This window comes from Ischnura elegans, chromosome 12 (assembly GCF_921293095.1).
Source record: "Ischnura elegans chromosome 12, ioIscEleg1.1, whole genome shotgun sequence".
Classification (NCBI taxonomy): domain Eukaryota; kingdom Metazoa; phylum Arthropoda; class Insecta; order Odonata; family Coenagrionidae; genus Ischnura; species Ischnura elegans.
Genome location: NC_060257.1, coordinates 88,390,547 through 88,412,022, shown reverse-complemented (window position 1 = coordinate 88,412,022; position 21,476 = coordinate 88,390,547). Strand labels below are relative to the sequence as shown.

General features: G+C 37.4%; 1 long non-coding RNA gene across 1 annotated transcript in view; it reads right to left on the bottom strand.

The window, feature by feature from the left end:
* Positions 1 to 21,476, bottom strand: part of LOC124169764 — a 171,770-nt gene that overhangs the window by 78,140 nt on the left and 72,154 nt on the right. Inside the window, exon 2 of the long non-coding RNA XR_006867230.1 lies at positions 16,174 to 16,274. This is a non-coding gene — a long non-coding RNA (uncharacterized LOC124169764). The remainder of the gene's footprint in view (positions 1 to 16,173; positions 16,275 to 21,476) is intronic.

The window sequence follows — 21,476 nt, the reverse complement described above, 5'->3', positions numbered from 1 at the left end:
CTTTATTTGAGTACTCACACTACTGTGGTTAAACGATTTACAAGCTATGGTCACGTATCACGTTGGCTTTGACACCCGGGTATTTATGAGTTATTAATTTAATAGTTAACAAGTGCAGATAATGCCATTTTTAAAATATGATTCGTGGTTGCTGTTGACTGTAGTTCGGATAACAGGCCGCAGGCCTTTTTCGGGGAGGTCTGGGAGGGCAGAGCCCCCTCCCCCCCCTCGAGCAAAAGCGAGTCCAGTTATATACTCCTTTAACTTACGCCACTATCTCCAGTCTCCACTTTCCTCTGCACTTGGACTCCATTACGTCACATCACCCCAATTGTCCTCCGTATCCTAACCCTCCCCCTTATCCTTAAACACTCCCCCTATACATATATCGCCGCAGGTCCCTTCTCCGATGTACACATGGACCATTTGCCTTCATCCATCCACCCGCTAGATGGGGCGATCGATCAACGTCGGCAGTCGTGACAAGGACCCAAACCCTTAGCACTTCCTCGGAGGCTCGTGTGTATTGCCCCGCGGGGAAGGTTGGAGGGAGACGGGGGTTTGTTGATTTGATAAGGGGTGGAGGGAGTGAAGTGGCTCAGTCTGGGACAGCTCTACGCCCAACGATCGTCAGATGTTTGGGTACGGTTGGGTCACGAAAGAAAAAGACAATGATCGACTGTTGAAAGGAATCGTTTTGAAATGTTTGTATGAGTGCACTTACAAATTATTTGCGTTCCCAAATATGGCAAGCGATTTAAATGGGGAACTCCACCGCAAATGGATGATTATGCGATAAAAAAACAGTCTTCGTGCTGAAATTTACAGTGAAAGCAGTTTTTCTCTAACCTCCGTATTATTCGTGAAATTCCGATTTGAAAATTGTATAGTTGTGAGTCCAGTAAACAATACGTTTACGTGATGCCAGTAGACTATTTGTCCCAGTTTTAGAAAAAAACTGTGTAGCTCTAAGTACAATTTATTTTTTCATAGCATTATATGTTAATTTAATTATCAGCCATGACATATTTATCCTGAATAATTGACAGGTTAAAAGAATGTATGCATACTGGAAGATGCAGCACAGTCTTGACAATTAGCACTTATTACTTTTTCATCCTCTTCTTCTACGGCGATTTCCACAGTATAGGATTATTGTTATCACTTCATGTTCTGATGTCTCCTTAGCCCCAACAGTGCAAACTCACAAATTATTAACAGTTGAACCTATCCAACTGTTGAATCGCCGATTGTCTCTCTTCGAGACCTTAGGTATGCTAAGTAAATCGGCGTCAAATATGTTCTGTTGCATTTCTCCTAAACGTTAACTTCACATATTCCAATATTGCACCAAGTACACATTAAAAGCAATGAGTAAATGACAGTAGTTACATGAAATACAAACCAAGCTTTATATTGCTAGCGGACGAGGTTGTTGATTTAATTTATGTTACATTTCAATTTCACGGCTTCTCAACTTTTCTCGAATTTTAAACGATTTACAACTGTTTTCGACACACCCTTTACGTCATGAATCAGTCGTTGATGTTTGCTATCGTCGTTACTGTTTTGTTATTGCCATGGAGCGAATCTACTTGCTCGCATTCCGACGTCAGAGTGCGTTCTTGTGGGGCGAAAGAATTTATTAATTTTCGCGAACTTTGAAGCTCTGTAACAGCAAGAATATTGAAGAATAGTGTAGTCATATTTTGCATACGTTAATACTTTAACTTAATTATCTAGAAATGTAAAAAATTACATTTTTAATTATATGAGAGCACCCAATTGATGATGACCAAATCACATAAGCAGGTCGATTGCAGGCAACTTTAAGTCCTCAAGTAGATTTTTATTGCCGTCAACGGGGGTAACTCTGACCCAAATTTTCTTTCTTCCTTGGAAACAAACAATCTTACCTACTGTTAAATAAAAAACAATGCATATAAAGTCGCTAAAATTATTGACGGATCATGTAACTTCAATTTAAGGCTTTTTCTGAACCCCTAACTATTTTAACAACCAGATTTTATTTTTATTTGGGCTAAAGTTAAACTTGAATTGGGCTAAATTTGGCCTACTCTAAGAAAAAGCAGACAAATCTAGTTCTAAACCATGAGTTGTGGCGAAGGTACTTCACACAAAATACCTCATAGGTAGTAGATTTTTTCCAATTGCTCTTGAATTTTACCTGTAAATTTATTATGCTCGGGTAAAAATGAAAAACAAAAACTATTATATCCTTATTAGGAAAAATGTACTACAATAGTTACAATGTATCAACAAGCTAATGTTCAAAATTCTTTTCTAGACTTCATCAGATGATGAGTCATAACTGTCACCTGTCGACAGATGCAAGAACTAATTCGATGGCTCAATGCAAATGGAAAAATACAGAGCTATGAATCTTTTTACGTCTCTGGGCCAAAGTTACCCCCACCGTACTAGAATTATTTCCGTTAATATTTTTACGAGCAATAAACAATTCTTATATCTTACTTTCTAGGTATGTTAGTCGACGATTGTTCATAAATTCAAACGAGTGAAAAATAGGTTATATTTTTTGAGCAGGCTGATGTTGGACGCAAGTATCTAGCTACAGAAATGTTGAGGAAAATAATAATGATAAAAATTCATTTCTCACAGATTGATATCTGATATAATATAATAATATTACCGAATTTTTAACTCCACCATTTCGAACTTTTAGCTGGAAAAATAAAGGGTTGCTGTGATATTCAATACATTCCGTCAACAACTACTTTTTTTTTCTCGATCACTCATGAAGTCCGTTCCCAGTTTACCTACTACTGTTTCGTTTAACCCGCAAGACTGAAATTTGTATAAGTTTGTTGTGAGCTACCGTGTCGAAAGGTTTGTGACAATCTAGAAATAATGCGTCAACTTGTACATGAATCGTGGAGCTGGAGGGATGTTCCCTCATAGAACCCCAATGAATTGCTTCTGAAGAACTGTATCCATCCTTCCATTGGGCGCTAAACTTCGACAGGGTCTAATGGGACCGGAGGGGAATGATTGCATTTGACTGGGTCCTCGTCCCGGGTGATCGCCTGCGAAAGATGAGCGCTAACGAAGAGCATATTTCATCGCTGGCCTCGCTCATTAGCATGGCCATAAAAGCGTTATGGTCGGTCGGGGAAAGTGCCGAATCACCAAGGGAACGGCGGCGGCCATTTTGGTCAACAACATGCACCCCCACTTGCGCTTCGGATGGGAGCACTCATTTGTTTGATGATATCTCGCGACCCAACGAAAGCGGAAACCCCTCCTCCTTATTGCCCGTTCCCATAGAAACGAATGCAGTTGCATAAATGGATGCCCGAATTACAACTACAAGGTGACGGTCGTAAATTGGACGTATCAATCCAGCCAAACCGGTCTCACATCGTGACGTATTCGCGTAGTATTCGAAATTTTCGGTGAGTTTAGAGTTCACCGTTGCATATAATTTACTTGCATCTTGAAAATTTCATTCTATCGTTTATTATTTCGCTCGTCAAAGACCAACTAAGTTCATGAGGAACTGTTCTTACTTCATTCATTTAGAACAGGCATGCAATTGCTCCTTCAATTCAGTAAAATAAAGGGCATGTACGAACTTCGTAAGATAAAAATCGTCGAAAACAAGAAAAATTATTCCATATTGAAAACTATTAGATAGTTAATAAGATATATTATTGTTACAGAGAGAACTGACTTTCGACTCATCGTTTGGGAATCCATTTCCTTAATTATATGATGCCGTTACTCTGTGATGGGTACATTTTGCACTTGTACATTTTTATGGAACAATGAGAAGTAAATTTTGCAGCCCTGGATATGACAATATGAAGGAAAATATCATGAATAAATGTTAATGAAGAAATATATTAGGTGCGCAACTAAGTTCCGGCTCTTTGTTAACAGATGGCTCTAGCAGTGATTACTGGTCGATTCTGACGTATCGGAAACCTCACGAACCAAGCTCAGACATTTGGTAAAATAACTGCTCGACAACAATGGCGAGTTTTTTTTAGCGTTATATGAGCGTTTCTACGTAACTGTCATACTAGGGTTCAAAAATTCAATTTGAGGTAAATGGGCCGTTCAAAGTCCTGACATGGTGTAAATATTCCAAATTTTAATAATCCGTACCTGTTTCTCCCCATACTCCAACCATTTTTTACGAAAACGCCGCGGAATTGAGCTCTCGTATCACATGAGCAAATGATTCCGTTTACAGAGCCATTATATTACTGAAGATTTCGCAACTAAGATAAGATTTTTCTATGAAAATTTACAGTTAACCATTCTCCCCAATCATGACTGTGTCTTACCAATCCATGTCATCAATACTTGAAAGCCACATGGTCATGCAGAGGAATGTAACGCAACAGTGCGTCGTTTTGGTGTCAGTCAGTGACGACTGACATACATTATTTTCCGCTGACCAAAATCGAGGGATGCGGGAGATAAATCGTTTCGTATCCAAATCAAGTCCATCCCAAGGATGAAAGATCAGAATAAAAAAATTCCCCAGCATTCACCGTTTTTGTTCCTGAGGGCCGTCACTGACTGACATTTTAACCTGTGGTATTGCTCAAGCTTCAAATTTTGGTGCGTGCGCTTCATTGGCCCCGACTGGTACACTAAATTCGTGGCATAATATGTTCCTCGAGTAATAATGTTATATCAGTTTTATTTTTCTTGGTAAATTGTTTGTTTATGCAGCGGAATATTTTATTTTTTCGCCAATTGTTGACTTCGGCATGCCGTGTATCACCGTCACCTTCATTGTCGTCGCGTCGCTTCGGTACGTTTGTTGTGAAACATAGGAGCAGAATGATTGTTGAGATCTGAAATCCTTAATTGTAACATATGTCAGGATTTATTAAGATGGCAAAGACGGGAGCAGAGAGACAGCGCGAGCATCGTGAGAGGAAAAAGTAAAGAGGTGAACGCGAGGAATTAAACAGGAAGAATAGAGAGCGGCAATGAAGTCGTAACAGATCATGGAAAGGGTGGTGTTGATGTAGTTGGGGGCAAAGGCAGAAACATGACCTGGGAAGCTTTTAAGTCGGGTTCTCCTGTAGTAAATGCAGTATGAGTGTGTAATTAAAACAGCATGAAAATTAAATTTGCAGAGATCCCTGTACACGGCATTTCTGCCTCCAATGAAATGCTGGACTAACAGTGGCACGGCATTTCACCCATTCGGATCACACTCTTTGTTCACCATGTGGAGTTAGTTGCTATAAATATAATTAAGATGTCTCCTTACGCAATAGATCATAGTGCTAGGAGTACTCACCATTTTAAGCGAGAATATAGAAATCGAAGCAAAATTACTGGATAAAATACATAGGTACTATGTGCTTATGTTTCAGTGGGGTAGCCAGGAATTTCGTTCAGGGGGGGTCTAACACAGGGGGAAAATGTTTTAAAAACAGGGTACTAGGTAGAGGGTTCTAAACTAATTTTAACACTTTTTTCTGAAGGAAAATAATTGTTTTTTTCTTTTGTGAAAATAATTTCGGGGGTGGGGGGGTCCGGACCCCCTGGACATACCCCTGGCTATGCAACTGTATTGTTTCTTTTAAATAAATTTCTGTGTTCAATATACACATATTTTGCAATGCTCATTCCATGAAAAAGAAAAGTTAACACGCATCAAATCACATGTGTCAGTCAGTGACAATTCCCGTCTGTCCCCGATTTTGCATACGTTTGGGTATCACTTAGAACTATTTTACGTATTTCGTGGATTTTCTTTATCTTGCATAATTTCAGAGCAATGCGAAGAAATGTGACAACGTCACAAAACGGAGTTTCATTTTTGTCAGTCAGTGACGACGACTTTGAAGTTTAAAATCTCCGGTTCTACTGGGGTCAGAGGGTGGTACCAAAGCCAGTGCATGCTTTCACTAACTTGTTTTTCGTGGAATCCTCCAGAAAGTTCCTAAATTGATTTGTATTAAGTCAAAGGGGAAATACACGAACAAAAACAGGGTGTAACGGTCAGTCAGTGACGCGTAGAAACGCTCATATCCTTATTGTTGCGTGAAAATGTCCGCGTTTGTGCCAGGTAACCGTCATTTGCGGGGGAGTGTTCATTTTCTTCTTTCTTTCGAATAAAACCGAGGCTGAAGTGTATCGAGAGCTCCAAAAAGTTTACGGAGATGCTGATCTAAGTGAAACAACGTGCCGTGATTGCTTCCGTCGCTTCAAAGACGGTCATTCCAATGCTGACGGAAGACCAAAAACGCTCGAGGACGCTGAATTGGAGGCATTGCTCGATGAAGATCAGTATCAAACTCAAAAAGAGCTTGCTTATGCGTTAGGAGTTACCCACCAATCAATTTTCAAGCGAATGAATGCGTTGGGACTTATACAAAAGCAAGGATCTTGGATTCCTTATGATTCTAAGTGAGTCTACAGCATGACAACGCTCGACCCCGCGTCGCAAAACCCGTTAAAACCTACCTGTAAACGCTCAAATGGGAAATCCTGACCCCCCCCCCCCACCCCCCGCTGTATTCCTGAGATATTAATCCGTCCGGTTATTACTTGTTCTGTTATATGGCACATAGTCTGGCTGATCTGTAGTTGCGCTCATACAAAGACACCAAAAAATGGCATAATTCGTGGGTAGCCTCAAAAAATTAACACTTATACCGTAACAGTATTGGCCTCTGCCACATTGATCGGGAAAAGTTGTAGCTAGCGATGGACACTACTTTGAATGATTCATTTATAACAATTTTTTCACGATAAAGTTGCATTTTCGTTCAAAAAACAGCGGGAACTTAGCTGCGCACCTAATATTTCATAGAAAAATTCTATTCTCGATGCAAAAGAAGTAAAATCTCCTTCAGCTTAGTAAAGCCTGTATAAGAGGATAAGTATGCACTACGAACGCAAATAAAAAAAATACATAAAGATTACTCGTGTGTATGCATATGGCGTGGTGAATTTATGAGGTGATTAGCACGGGATTCGCGACCTTCGATGAAAGGCAAATCGGGTACCGTGTGAATCAAATAATAAATATGACCCTGGCATTTCGCCCAGTCTGCACACGATGTGGAATATTCTGAAATATTTAGTTCAATTTATAACTTGAAAAACGAGTTTTCTCGCTGCTTGTTTTGATATGCTGTCACGCTTTCCTTTTTTTTTTGAGGAAAAATATTTAACCTTGAAGTCGATCGTAAAATACGCTACAACGTTATATCCATCGCCTTCATGCAATAACCGGGTAATGATTAGCTAAATTTTTCGAATTTAAGTATACCGGGACTAGCCACGGCGATAACTTTTACGGGAGTCACCCGCAATGCACAATTGTGCGAAAAAATTTTTCGAGCCAAGTAACGATATCAATGCGAGTTAAATAATAATATACATTGAGGAAAATGCCGAATCATTTTAGATATGCGAATGCCATTAGATATTTTCAGGTTGGGGAAAAAAGTACATTTTTACATTATTTTCTCTCTGTTCCTAAAACAATCGTCAGTTATTGTTCAGTCTTAGCGCCACTAAGTTTCGTCTAAACCCGGATCCCACTATTGATAAATACATTTCATATTTATGCTATGGGTAGGGTCAATCCATTTCAAATCAACCAGGCAATGTTGCTCAACATTTTTAATTATTCTGATTTCTTTATCGTTGTTTCCCTACATGTAGACAATCACAAAACACCATTTGAAAAAATTTACAAGCCATACTTTTTTTTGGCTGCCATTTTGAAAAGGGCGGATGGGCAAATTTTGATGAAAAACGTTGTTTGCATAATGTTTAATTTGGAAGCTATTTAAAAAGATATCAGAGTTATTAAAAAACCAGTGTGTTCATCATGAAGAGAACTTTTGGAAACAATTTTTAAAATATTCCATCATAAAAGACAGTCAGTCAAAATCTTTCCGCAAAAACTCCCAAATTTGTCAATACTAACTATTTAACGTCATAAATGTTTATGAAGGAAACGAGACTCACTAATAAAGTGTTATTTCTGAGTTGAATACTCAAAAAAACTACTTGCAGTATAAGTTTTAGCCCTGAGAATGCACTCCATTTTTTTCCAGAGCTTTTCAAACAATGCCGAAAACCTTTTCATGTATTTCAGCGTAGAAATTTAGTAATTCAGTGGTAATGACGTTTGATAGATTGGTAGACTTTTGATTTGGCATCAATATTTTCTATACGTGACATACATGAATGAAAAAATCTAGAGTAATCCATCATATAGTTGAAAAAGATAACTAAATAACGAGACAATTATTGACATGACAATTGTCCATAAACAAGATATACGAAAATTCCACAGAGGAAAAATCATTCGCCTTGACCGGGATCCCGGTCAAGGCAAATGATTTTTCCTCTGTGGAATTTTCGCACTATTTTTGCATTGCGGGTGACTCCGTAAAAAGTTATCACCGTGGCTAGTCCCGGTATACTTTAATAAGATAATGTATTTTAAGTTCCTCTCAGAGGCTTATTTTGGCACTTGGAAAGAGAGCAGGAGGTACTTTTACTTCGATTAAGAGTAGTGTAACAGTCAGAGGCAGCACAGAAGTAGGGAGGGAGTATAAATTAAATCGGGTAAAGTATGGTTAAGAGTACTTTCTACGGGAAGTAAGTAATCACTCTTTAGAATACATAGGTTTCGAGAACAGTGTTAGCCTAAGATGATAGCCATTTTATGAAGTTTATAACTGCATAATTGCCGTTTAAAATTATGTTTTTTACTCTACTATCTATGTTACAATTCACACAATTTATGGCGTTGGCTGTAATTCAGTTTTTAGAAGTATTTATCCCTTAACATCATCAGGGCCACATATAACATAACTTGAGCATTTTCTAACGAGGGTGATCAGTATTATACTTTAAATCATGTATACAAAGAGGGCTAAGTGATAATTGTACTGGTAAGTGTACTTAAATTCTACAAAACGACGCCTGACTACAATTTCTACTACAGTCAGTCATGGTTGAGCTTCCACGCGAGACAGACGTGGGCTGGTGCTTCGCTTGAGACAGGCAGGTGCCTCAGAGATATGTGTTCAGTTGCGTCCAGAGTATAAGTGCATTCAATTACGAGGATAACTTCCTACTCAATTTAGAAGCTCGAGTTACTAATATTAAGTGGAAACCGCAGTTTAAAATGGCTAATTGCAGTGTATGTAATGTGAGTGTACTTAAACGCCAGCTAAGGATTACCTGCAGTGAATGTCAAACCCAGTGTCACGCAAGTTGTGTTCACTTGTTCAAAGAGGATATCGAGTATATTAGCGCTGAGAAGCAACGGTGGCGTTGTCCGACCTGTACTGCGGAAAATCGTAAGAGCATGTCAGTAGTTCCACTGGCGGATACGGACACTGCTAGTATCTCTCATATTATAAACCTTCTAGAAGAAGCTAAAGAGGACAGGAAACGCATGGAATTGGACTTGAACAAGGCTATTGAGTTTGTGCACAATAGATTAGATGAACATACTAAAGTGCTTCAAGAAAACTAACGCAGATTGCTGAATATTTAGCGACAATAGACTTGCTTAGGCAAGAAAATGTTGGCTTCAAATCTCGAGTGAGTGAATTAGAAAAGAGGTTAGACGACCAAGAGCAATACTCTCGCGTTAATGACCTTGAAATACACGGCATTCCCCAACAACCAAATGAAAACACCTTAGAAATCGTGAAGTGTGGGGGACGCCCTTGGTGTTAAAATAACCGACGATATGGTGAACACATGCCACCGATTGGGAAAGAACGGACTTGAAGGCGGAACGAGAGGTATCATAGTCAAATTCGTCCATAGGTATACAAAAGAAGAAATTCTTCAAAAGAGGAGAGTGAAAAGGACCTTCTCCACAAGGCACCTGGGCTTGGCGACCGATACTCCGGTGTACATAAACGAGAGCCTGAGTCCAGGTCGGAGGAGACTCTTCGCTGCTGCGCGTCTTGCGAAGATAGAAAAGGGATACAAATATATATGGCTAAGGCATGGGACAATACTCATGAGGAAGAAGGAGAATGATCAAGTAATCACTCTGAAATCCTCTGATGACCTGGAGAAACTGTAAGCATTCTGTGAGTGAGTTACGTAAGTCTTCAACCTATCTTAACTAACAAAATGCAGAGAGTTAATGATAGTGGATTTAATGGTGGCAGGATCTTTGTCTTGCACCAAAATATAAGAAGTCTAAGAGCTAATTTTGATAAATTTGAATTTCAACTAGTTAATCTCGATATAAAACCCGCTGTAATAGTTTTGACAGAAATTTGGGTCAATGACACTGAAGTATCTATGTATCAAATAACTGGCTATCGGAGTTTTGATGTGTTTAATAACAACTACAGGGCTGGAGGAGTTATTACATATGTAGCAGATACTTATGAGTGTTTTTCTATTGATCTGGGTGAATTAAAAACTGCTGATATGGTTAAAATATCAGTAGGGATAAATGATTCTCCTCGGATAAGCATTATTGGTGTATACAGACTTAATTTTAACCCTGTTGAACATTTTTTGAGTGAATTGGAGAATGTATTAACCATCTCTCGTGAGAGAAATTTGATTGTAATTGGTGATATTAATTTATGTATATTACAACCCAACGATATTTCCTTAGAATATCAAACTCTTATGGCTAGTCATGGACTGGACCAGCTTATTTGAGTACCAACTAGAATTATCAAAACGGGTAGTAATGTATAGATCATATTTTTTGCAGAAGAAGAGATAACTATAAGTATGAGGGAAAAGCGAACGATTGGGGTTTAACAGACCATCATGCTATATCATGTTCTTTAAATATTAATGTACCCATTAACATATACGAACGAGTTTATCGAAGCCATTGCCGGATAAACTTTAACCATCTAAATAATAGTGCGCTAAGATGCGACTGGAATGATGTTTATTCACAAAAAATGTCAATGAAGCCTATGAAATATTTATAAATAAATTGAAATGCTGCATTGAAAAAGCTGAATACGTCTCAGACAGTAACAGATCAGGAGGGATGAAAAAGCCATGGTTGACTTACGCTTTGTGCGGGAGAATTTCTAGGCGAAATTTTCTGTATAAAAAAATGAGGAAACACCCTGAAAATGAAAAAAATAAATAGGTACTACGTATAGTACACGCAAAGATTAGAATATGATATTAAAAAGCACAAAGAAAAGTATTACAGGGACCTTTTTTAATAGTAATGTCAATAATACAGCTGCTCAATGGCGCATTTTAGATTCACTCACGGGAGGAAAGCAAGGAAATGAGAATTATGTAAAAATTAGAACTAGTAATGGTATCGTTGTCACTGAATGCCAGGACATTGTAAACGAATTTAGTTCACATTATGGTAAAGTAATTCAAGCATTGACCCACAACAATTATTTTGAAAGTAATACGAATAAATACAAAGAAATATTCCCAACCTCCAATTCAATTGACTCACTGTTTTTTGTTCCTACTGATGCGAAAGAAATAAGCAGTATTATTAAGGAATTAAAGTCTAAAAAAATCTAAAGGTGTTGATAATATTTCTGCACAAGTTATTAAAGCAGTAAATGCAAATATTTCGGAGATCCTTGCCCATATTGCCAATCTAAGTATGTATACTGGAATATTTCCTAAACAATTAAAACTGCAATAGTGATACCAATTTTTAAAAAAGGTGATGAAATGAACGTAAATAATTACAGACCAATATCTGTATTTGCTAAAATAATAGAAAAAGTTGTTAAAGTCAGACTTCTTAAATTTCTTAATCAGCATAGTTTTTTCAATAAAAACCAATTTGGATTTATGAGTGGTAAGAGTACAGAGGATGCATTATTAAAATTCTGTTCAGAGCTGAACGACGGACTGAATAAGAACTGTAGAGTTGCTGGCTTATTTGTAGACATTACCAAAGGCTTTCGACTCCATTAATCATAACATACTAATGAATCGATTATGGGAAGCGGGTATACGTGGAACCGCATATGATTGGTTTCAAAGTTATCTTTGTGATCGAGATCAATGTGTGCGTCTCAAAAATTGCTACAGTGAAAAGATTCGACTCACCTGTGGTGTGCCACAGGGTTCTGTGTTGGGACCCATACTGTTTTTAATATATGTAAACAATTTATGTACTGGCAGGTTTAAAGGTCAATTAACGTCATTCGCAGATGACACTGCACTAAGTTATTCTGTTAATAGTGTTGATGATCTATATGAACACATACAAAGTGATCTTTTATCACTCAATATGTGGTTTTCGGCTAATTATATGTTGTTAAGTGAAAAAACGGAACATATTATGTTTAGCATGAGTAAATCTACCTCAAACAAAAGTAAACTATACTATCAATGTGCAAATTTTATAAAAGATAATGTTACCTCCTGTGATAAATGTATTTTGATCGAACAGGTTAGTCACATAAAATATTTAGGCATATATTTTGACCAAAATTGTAAATGGAAGTCTCACATAAATAAATTAAAATCAGAAATGATTTCCATTGTAAGAAAATTCTACTTCCTCAGATACATATGCCCTGAATCAGTGTTAAAAATGGTATATTATGCTCTCGTTAATTCAAGATTGCAATACGGAATAGCCTGCTGGGGTGGAGCATATTTTATCAACATTAAACCATTGATAGTGGCGCAAAAAAGGGTTATCAGGGTTATAACGCGATCGTATAGGAAAAGCCACTCATTTCCTCTATTCAAAAAATTAGATGTCCTCCCACTAAGGCATTTATGCATTTATAAAGTCCTTAAAGTTTTCTATAACCGTATTGGTGAAAAGGCCAGACCACAAACTTATTACATCAGCTCTTGGAGAAACTTCCATATACCTAGGCCGACGACTGAAATTTATCGACAATCATACAACTACTTAGGGCCTAAATTGTTTAGTATGTTGCCGAGTAATGTAGCAAACTCGGAAAAAAGATGGCGATTTGCATCCGCTGTAAAAAAAAAATGGCTTATGAGGTGAGAGGAAGTAGAGTTTCTACTAAGAAAGGTGGCTTAAAAAGTTTACAATAAAAGGTGTATTGTATACTCTATGCATGTAATTATGCGTTTATATAAGTAAAATAGTTATCCTTGTGCAAATATTTAAAATACATTTTGTAATAATGAATGCAATCGGCAAGAGAACAAATAACTGAATGCAAAGAAATTACACTTCTCATGTGTGCTAGCACCAGACCTATGTAAAAAGTTTAAGATGGTAGCCCCATAACTATTCAATAAGGGGTACCTATATATTCCATAATTATTTAAGTATGTTCTAATGTAATGTATTGAATGTAAATGGAATAAAGTTATATTATTATTATTGTTATTATTATTTCAGCTTTCCTATCCCGGTGACCATGACAGAGAAGAACGATAATAACTCGGAAACGAGTTTCTTTTCCGTTATAGACCTTATAAATAAAACTTGAAAACATTTCATTGTTTAATTAGAACGCAGAATTTCATAAAAATTATGTAAAACAATGCATTATCTTAAAAGTGGAAACACCATCGGAGCTAACATTCATTTCTGCCTCAGCCGAGGGCCCTCGTGAACCATTCCATTGGTCGTGGATGATATAACTCGTTGTTAGGACCATTATTTAATTAATTCTTAATGGCTCACTAAGATGTATGTTTCCGACGACTAACATATTTCACAAAGGGAATTGCAAAAGGAAATCAAATCAAAGAAATTGATTCGAATGGATTGGAGAGCTCTGAACAAAATCCTGGCCGGATAAAATTTTCTTTTGCGGTCATATCGGCTCCAATTGTCCCCGACAGATGCCGCCCTTCTCTTCAAATACCTCCACTTTACTCCACAAAGTAAGCCGTTCTCGAAAGGTATTCTAATCTTTTAGCTGAGCACGATATCTTTCATCTTTTTCATTTCATGCAGCTTTTAATACGAGAAATGCAAGTCGCCCTCTTATCAGGCTTTTTCCTCCGCTTCCAATAAGTTCCACCGTAGAGAAATCATTTTATGAAAAAACAACCATCCAACTCTCGTGTATGCGACGGCTCGCAGTCCGATTTTCTTTTGTTTTTCCTCTCTTTCTCTCTCTCCACAAACAGTTGAAGTGCCCTCTTTCTTTCGAAGAGATACCTGCGCTCATCTTTGTTTGAAATGAAAGAATGGGGGTGGCAACAATGTTCCTAAGCAAACGGAAGTTGTTGTTACGGACCACTTACCCCCACCCCACCACTACCTTGCGTATCGAGACGAAATGAGAATTTCTTTTTCATTTCTTTTTTTTAACTGAAGGCAATTGAAGGACTTCGAACGGAATCCTTGGGGTTGTAGGTATTATTGATCGGATAAACTGGGATCTCCAATCGTCCAACCCTCGGAAACCCTCTCTCTCTCTTAGCCTTAGTTCAACTCGTCTACGGCCGACTGATTGCTTTCGAAGGAGTCTTCCGGTGTTTGAGAGCCAAAGTGCCCCAATTCTTTTTTTTTATTTTCCGAAGAAAGCGAGGAATTGAAGGGGATGCTGTCTCAACTCGTGGTGAACTATGCGAACAGCAGAAGAAGAGGGGAGTGGGACGAGGTGGAGAAAACGAGAATCTATGTATGTTGGACTGGCAGACCCTGCGAACGTTATTTTGCCGTAAAAATTATTTCTAATGAATATTTTGGTAGTCAAATGAAAAATAACTAACTTCTTCTGTGCAGGGATGTGGTATTTGACTCAAAGAGGAATATACGCCCTGTGAACGTTGTCGAATTATAAAAATAACAAATCACCAAACATTAATTTTTTGAATTCATTGTACTTTTACTATCTTAATCAATAAATTTCAAGTTTCTTCTCCTCAATAATAATATTACATATTAAAAAATTAAAGACAACGTTTTTCTCGCCAACTTAAAATAAGAAAATTAATTTCTCTGTCCATACCTGAGTTTCGATATGAATTATTACTCAAATGGTGACATACTTTACGATAATCATTACGGCCAATACGAAAAACGTTGGATTTTACGGGATAGCCTAACCTATTTCACCGATTATGTTTTTTCACTCTGGTTTATATAGTTTGGTCAGTCTCTCCTATGTTAACTTCCCCGAATCACACGGTATTCGATATGCATGCTCCCAGAGTACAAGTTTGTCCTTCACGTAAGCGTGATGATTCCTTAACTTCGGTGGCGTTTCGTGAATGGTCTCTATCCTCTGAGCAGAAAAGTTTCTCGGGTTTTCCACTGGTTGATGTTTACCATGTTTCCATGTCTCCCACGTGAAAACATCAACCGGAAGAAAACCCGAGACACTTTTCTGCACCTGATACGCCGGGAGAGCCTAAGACGTTTCATACACGTTTCTATCCTCTATTTTCTGAATATTCTGGAAACAATTCCGGATATACCTAGTGGCGATATATGGGATAAAGGCTCCATTAAGAGGTTCAACTTCCTCCTGACTACAGAACAACCTATCAATTACCCAAAATCTATTATAATTACCCAAGCAGATTGGACTGAAATAGAAACATTCTCAACACTTCTGCACCCACAAATTGCAATTTAGAAAATATCGTCCTATGTATTTTTTCCCGAAAATATTACATAAATTTAGTTCGAAGCTGAAACCGAACATAATGACAGTGCTAAGAATTTTTTAGATAAAAATTATTTATACATGCGGTATCCAAGTATTCTGTAATGCCATAAAAGTTCTCAATGATTCACGTTCTCTTCTCTTTTCACTGCATTTGAGTAATAGCTCTTCTATGCCTAACTTCCCTTGGATAATTATGGCCTAGTGGTATGAGAAATAAAATTGAAGGCAAAATCGTACTAAGCGAGTAATAAAGACCACAAGAAAACTTAAATAAAAACAAAAAAGCACCGTAGTACTGAAATCATCAGCCTAACTGTTGAGAAATTTTGAAAGTATGTAAGACATAAAAATTGTTGCCCATCGGTGAAATAATAAGTGGGATATAATGCGTGCCTTCACAGAAGCAGTGCAAATATTATTCGTGAAATAAAAAAGAAAAAAATAATTGTTTTCAGTGTCGTATTCCTCGGAATGGAGCATTTTGAAGCATTAATGCAAGCGCATATACATGAGGTCCCTAAAACACCTCGTAAATCACCCAAAACAAAAAAATACTATTTGTTGAGGAAAAAGGTTGACTTACCTTAATTAGCCTTGTTAGAGATTGAACTGCAGTACACCACTCATAAGCCCGCAGCAAGAAATCACCGACGCTGGAAGGGGTGGGACAAAAAACTGCAGAGCCTACGGACAGAGGAAAAAAAAGACGTTAAATACAGCGCAGCGATGGAGGAGATAATAAATCTCAAAATCGAGAGCCCTCTAGATTGCCAATTATAATGTATCATGAGTACTGTTGATACAGTCTCACAGGACTAACGACGCATATATAAAAAGATAACGGAAAAATTAACTCTAAACAGGTAACTTTTTGTTTTATTGACTAATATACATTAAATTATACATTTACAGGAGTATCGACCATAAATTATGGCCATTTATCCATTAAAACACGTGAAAAAGGAAGTGCGGGCAAGCCGGAATTAAAATTCTCTGAAAACTGAGAAAAATTGGAATGAGGATATCCATTTTCTAATCGCAAAGCAATTGAGTACAGCCTTTTCCGATTTGATAATTGACTCCATTTGACTGAGTCCAGTGAAGCAGAACTAATTTATAAAATCGGTTAAGGCCAAATTATTAATCGTGCGAAAGATCCACAAAGAAAAAATCATTTTGTTAATACGGCAAAAGTTTGAAGTCCTGAAATTGCAAAACGTCGGATAGATAAACCTATCAATATTGATCTTATACAGACAATTTATAGAATTCCGAGTGGCCTGTAGTGATATTGTCATCTCGCATCGTGGATGAGGTTGTATTAACTAATGCATACATTAACCAATTCATGCATACTAAATATTTTAAAGTCCCTCTATCGTCCCAGGATCATCCTTATGGAATTTCATTTTAACGTAAGTGAAAAGAAAAAACTTTGTCATATTCCACTAATTCATTTTCCGGTACAACTAGTTTCGACTCAGCGGCATCATATTCAGTTACAAAGAGTAAAATCGTAAACATGATAATTATATACCATCCAGGTTGGGGGGGAAGGGAGAAAGTAAGTGGAAGGGGGTGAACACCTTCATACCTTACGATGACGCAGTCTGAATATTCGTCGAAGCTAGTTGTACTTTAAAAAAATGAATAAATAAAAAAAGGTGGAATAAAAAAATGGTCTTTTCGTATACGATTTTGGGTTTCATTAGTATTATCATTCGCGCTCACAGCTATTACGAAGACTGGTGTAATTAAAAAATAGTTATCACCATTATTTAACTGCCATTATCTAATGACGAATAAATAAAGAAGAAGATGAACTATTTGCGAAGCACCAGCACCATTAACCAAATATTTTAGATTTCAATAATTTTATAATTTTTGATGAATAGTTATTAAGAGGACTGGTTTAATACAAAGGTTCAGCCCCTTTGTTTAACAGAGAATCAATGGAGAATAAATAATTGAAGAAGAAGGAGAAGCACAACTCGCGTTCTCCGAGACACCCGCGATCCATCAGGATGGTTGGGAGGGCATTGAGGTCGATAGAATTCGCACGGGCCCCGGGCAGTCATTAATTTGAGGTGGTGGCTGGCAGGGGGTGAGGGTGTGTTGGGTTGACAGTGGGGTTTGAGAGACAGACACTCGCTCCCCGCGGCAAGCACGGCCGTGGATTGGGCTGGATTATCGAGGTGCATGCTGGGTGTGGATTAGCGTCGCGAGGAGACGGAACGGGCCGTGATTGATTGTTTAGCGGGTTTCCGAATGGCGTTTGGAGGGGGTGGTTTTGCCGCAGGGACGTAAAGCAAACACATTCAGAGACGACAAAATAACACCCCCACATTGCATCAACGTAATTATATGCGGAAATATTGAAAATAAGTAGAATTTAAACCAATTTTTACGGCTTCGGATATAGAAATGTGAAATTTTCCATTACGGCAGGAACAAATAATAATGTTTACGAATTCTGTTAATATTTTTTTTAGTTCTATATCATCTGAAAAGGAAAACTTTTGAGATCTGGGTCATAAAATATAATAAAATCCGAAGATTCAAGCGTGATCGAGTGGAATATTGAAATAAATGCTTTCTAGAAGCCTGCAAATGGCGTACTGACATTGACACCTAGCTCTTAATAAATTTTATAATCGTGGAAAATTGAAAGTATTCATTTCAACATGAAAGATAATTATTTAAATCAAAATTCAATTTTTATTTTTTAGAAGTTAAATCACATACGTACCCTGAATAGTAATCACACATCGGACTCATGGAAATGAACGCAACAGAATTTCATTGAAGCATGAATTATATTTTCTTCCATGGCCTATTCCCTGCTCACTATTCCCCTCTACCTAGCATTGCTTGAAAATGCCGTCAACTAGGCATGAATCAGATATACCCATCTCCTATACATCTATATACAGGCACACAAATTGCCTGTGGGGGGAAGTGATGAGACACTAACACTCCGATAGGAAGTGGAAGATGGCGCCACTAAATAACTTCGACTAATACATTTTCACAGTACATATTTTTTCCATACCACAATTTCATAAAACTCCAATTCCAACGAGTATTCCGCCGTACATTAACGAGATGGACTGCAATACCTACCATTTTTAAAATCAATTTTCTTTAAGGCATACATTTGCTTTCTTCAATATTAGCGGTTGTTTAAATTGCAGGTGAATATCTATTAAAAACTAGATTGTTGGGGTGTGGTATCCTAGAATATACGACTAGGTATTTAGATGACTGAAAGATTATAAATTGCTGCGACGAACGCTAAAGCAAATCAGATGGTACATGCACAGATACAAGATTGCACAGTGTCGCATTACATTCACATACGTAATCTGCAATTCCTATTTAATAAAAATAGGAAAAATTACCTTTAAATAAATAAAAAATGGTATTTTGTGGATCCTTTAGTAATCACTATTCAAATCAGCTACGACTTGAAAATATTCTGCTATAGTCTAATATCTTAAATACCAACTGCCAACCTGCCTGTTCCAGATCCACATTGACTCTGCGGCGCTACCTTACAATGTCGTCTATCGTAGCTGCGCCGTTGACTGTCATAGTGTTTGCACCTGTTGCTGATTGCTAGAGTTTTGCAATGGAAAACCACTGCAGTGGGGAGACAGGAATGAATTGCGGCTTGCCACGGTGTGCCTCCCGTTTTTTGGACGGGCTGTTTTTGGTTTGCTTTTACACGTTTTATGCCCGCAACTCAACATAATGTCGAGCTTCACCAATGGGATCAAATGTAAATTGTGCGGGCAAAGATTCGGCGTCAAACGCACCAAACCCAAACCCTGTAGCACTTGGTAAGACTGAGATAGACCCTAAAGTGTGACTGCACTAAGTGCAGACATAGACCGAAATGCTACCAACTTAATATGTATGGATACTGGGTACCTATCAGCCCATATTTATGGGAAATACTTGGTGAATTATCCTACGTATATACCGTTATGAGTTAATACCTTTATACTATACCCTTATCCTCACGTTTTTTCCCACAAACAGACATCTTTTTTTAGCACACAATTTTCATACATACTTCTTCATCTTTCTTGACATTTCACAAATAGCGTTTATTATATATCTTTTGTATTGTAAACGTTTACATACCGTTTTTAAATATGTTTGCATTGACGCTATCGAAGGGTTAGGTGCAAGAGGGGACTTCTTAGTCTCAACCTTGCCCGAATAAAGACATCTTATTATTATCATTATTATTAATGAGTATCCTGCCTTGTGTTTATAGAGTCAGCAGAGATGACTGGTTCCGAGGGACAACGAAGGGGGTGAAAACGGGGGTAAATTCGGGCGCACCACCCTTAATCCGGTCGGAACAAAGTGGCCTATTTTGGAGGGATGCGATAGAAAGGGACCTAGTTTCACTCGGAAGTCGATGGTCGAATATTAACTAGATTTTGCTATGGCGCATTGCGGTGGCAGAGGTCGTCGAAGTCAAAGAACCAACAGTTGCGGTGTTAATCAACAGAACCTCTCTTGTTTTTTCGCTTTATTTCCTTCGCGCAGAATTAATTTTTGCTCTCGACACCTCCGCGTTATTTCGGAATGGCGCTGGGGTTCGCGCGACCATTGGCATGCAAACAAATATTCCATCTGCAAAGGCTAAGCTTCCAACGCCCGAAATATATTCTATTTTGCTTTATTTCAGTCATCAAAGTTTTTCACACTCTAGTCCTATCAGTTCTTTTTATTACGATTTCAGTATCTATTATACAGGAAGGAATTTTTTTCAAAAGAACTTCAGCTAGATATAGTGGTTGACAAGATAAAAATAATATTTATAAATATCTATTTCCCTTTTAGTTGTAACTTTCTGCTGGCTCACATCAAAGAATAAATCTGATGAGATTGCATTTTAAAGCAATTTTCTCATTTGACCGTTTTTCGTTTAAATCTGTTTGTTGAAATAGAATTATTTTGGCCGTTTTTCGTTTAAGTTGAATTAGAATTAAGACACATTGCACCCTTCCATATTGATACTATATGTATAATAATATAGGTTCCTTTTCCCAGGATATATGTTGTCTATGCTATCTTCAAGTTTGTACTATTTATTTACCTATATTATCTTTTAATTAGACAATGACACGGTAATTTTATCCCTATGTTGATTACAATTTTTATGGAATACTAATTTTAAATTTATAATAATTATTTATAAGACTTAGGTAAAAAATATTTCGAAGAGAGAAAAGACAGGTGAATAATTTGAATGTAAATCTGTGTGACTACGGTCAACAATTTTGAGAATTATTTTCTGAACTCAAAAAATGTTTTAATGGGTTTTCAATGGACACGATTTTCAAGCATCCCGGTGTCCTTAAAAATGAAGAACACCCTGATTATTCCTCTAGGAGTAAAGCAAGGTTCTTACAGTCTAAGAACCTTGGGAGTAAAGGACCTATTACCACCATAATAAATTTAACAATTACCACCATTTTATAAATTTTCTTACCCTATAACATCGATATTCCAGAATGAAGTCAAAGTATTTACCTCTCAATATCACTTTTTTCACTGAAAATATAGCTATGTCCCCTTTTATCTGCACGATGCACTGCTAGGTGCACCATGGATACCACTTAGCATTGCTATTGACCGTGAAATACAAAAACCGGGGTGTTATGCATCACTAGGAATACTAAAATTGAACAAATTATCTTGTAATTATCTCCATCGGTAGGAGAAGGATTTTATAATTCGTAATATCCGGAAAAACTCAAATTTGAAACCGGAAGCGAACCGTGAATAGTTAGAATTCCAGCCGTTCCTATAACTCTATCCTGTTTTACATATATAAATATAAACTTCAATGATACCAATTTAAAA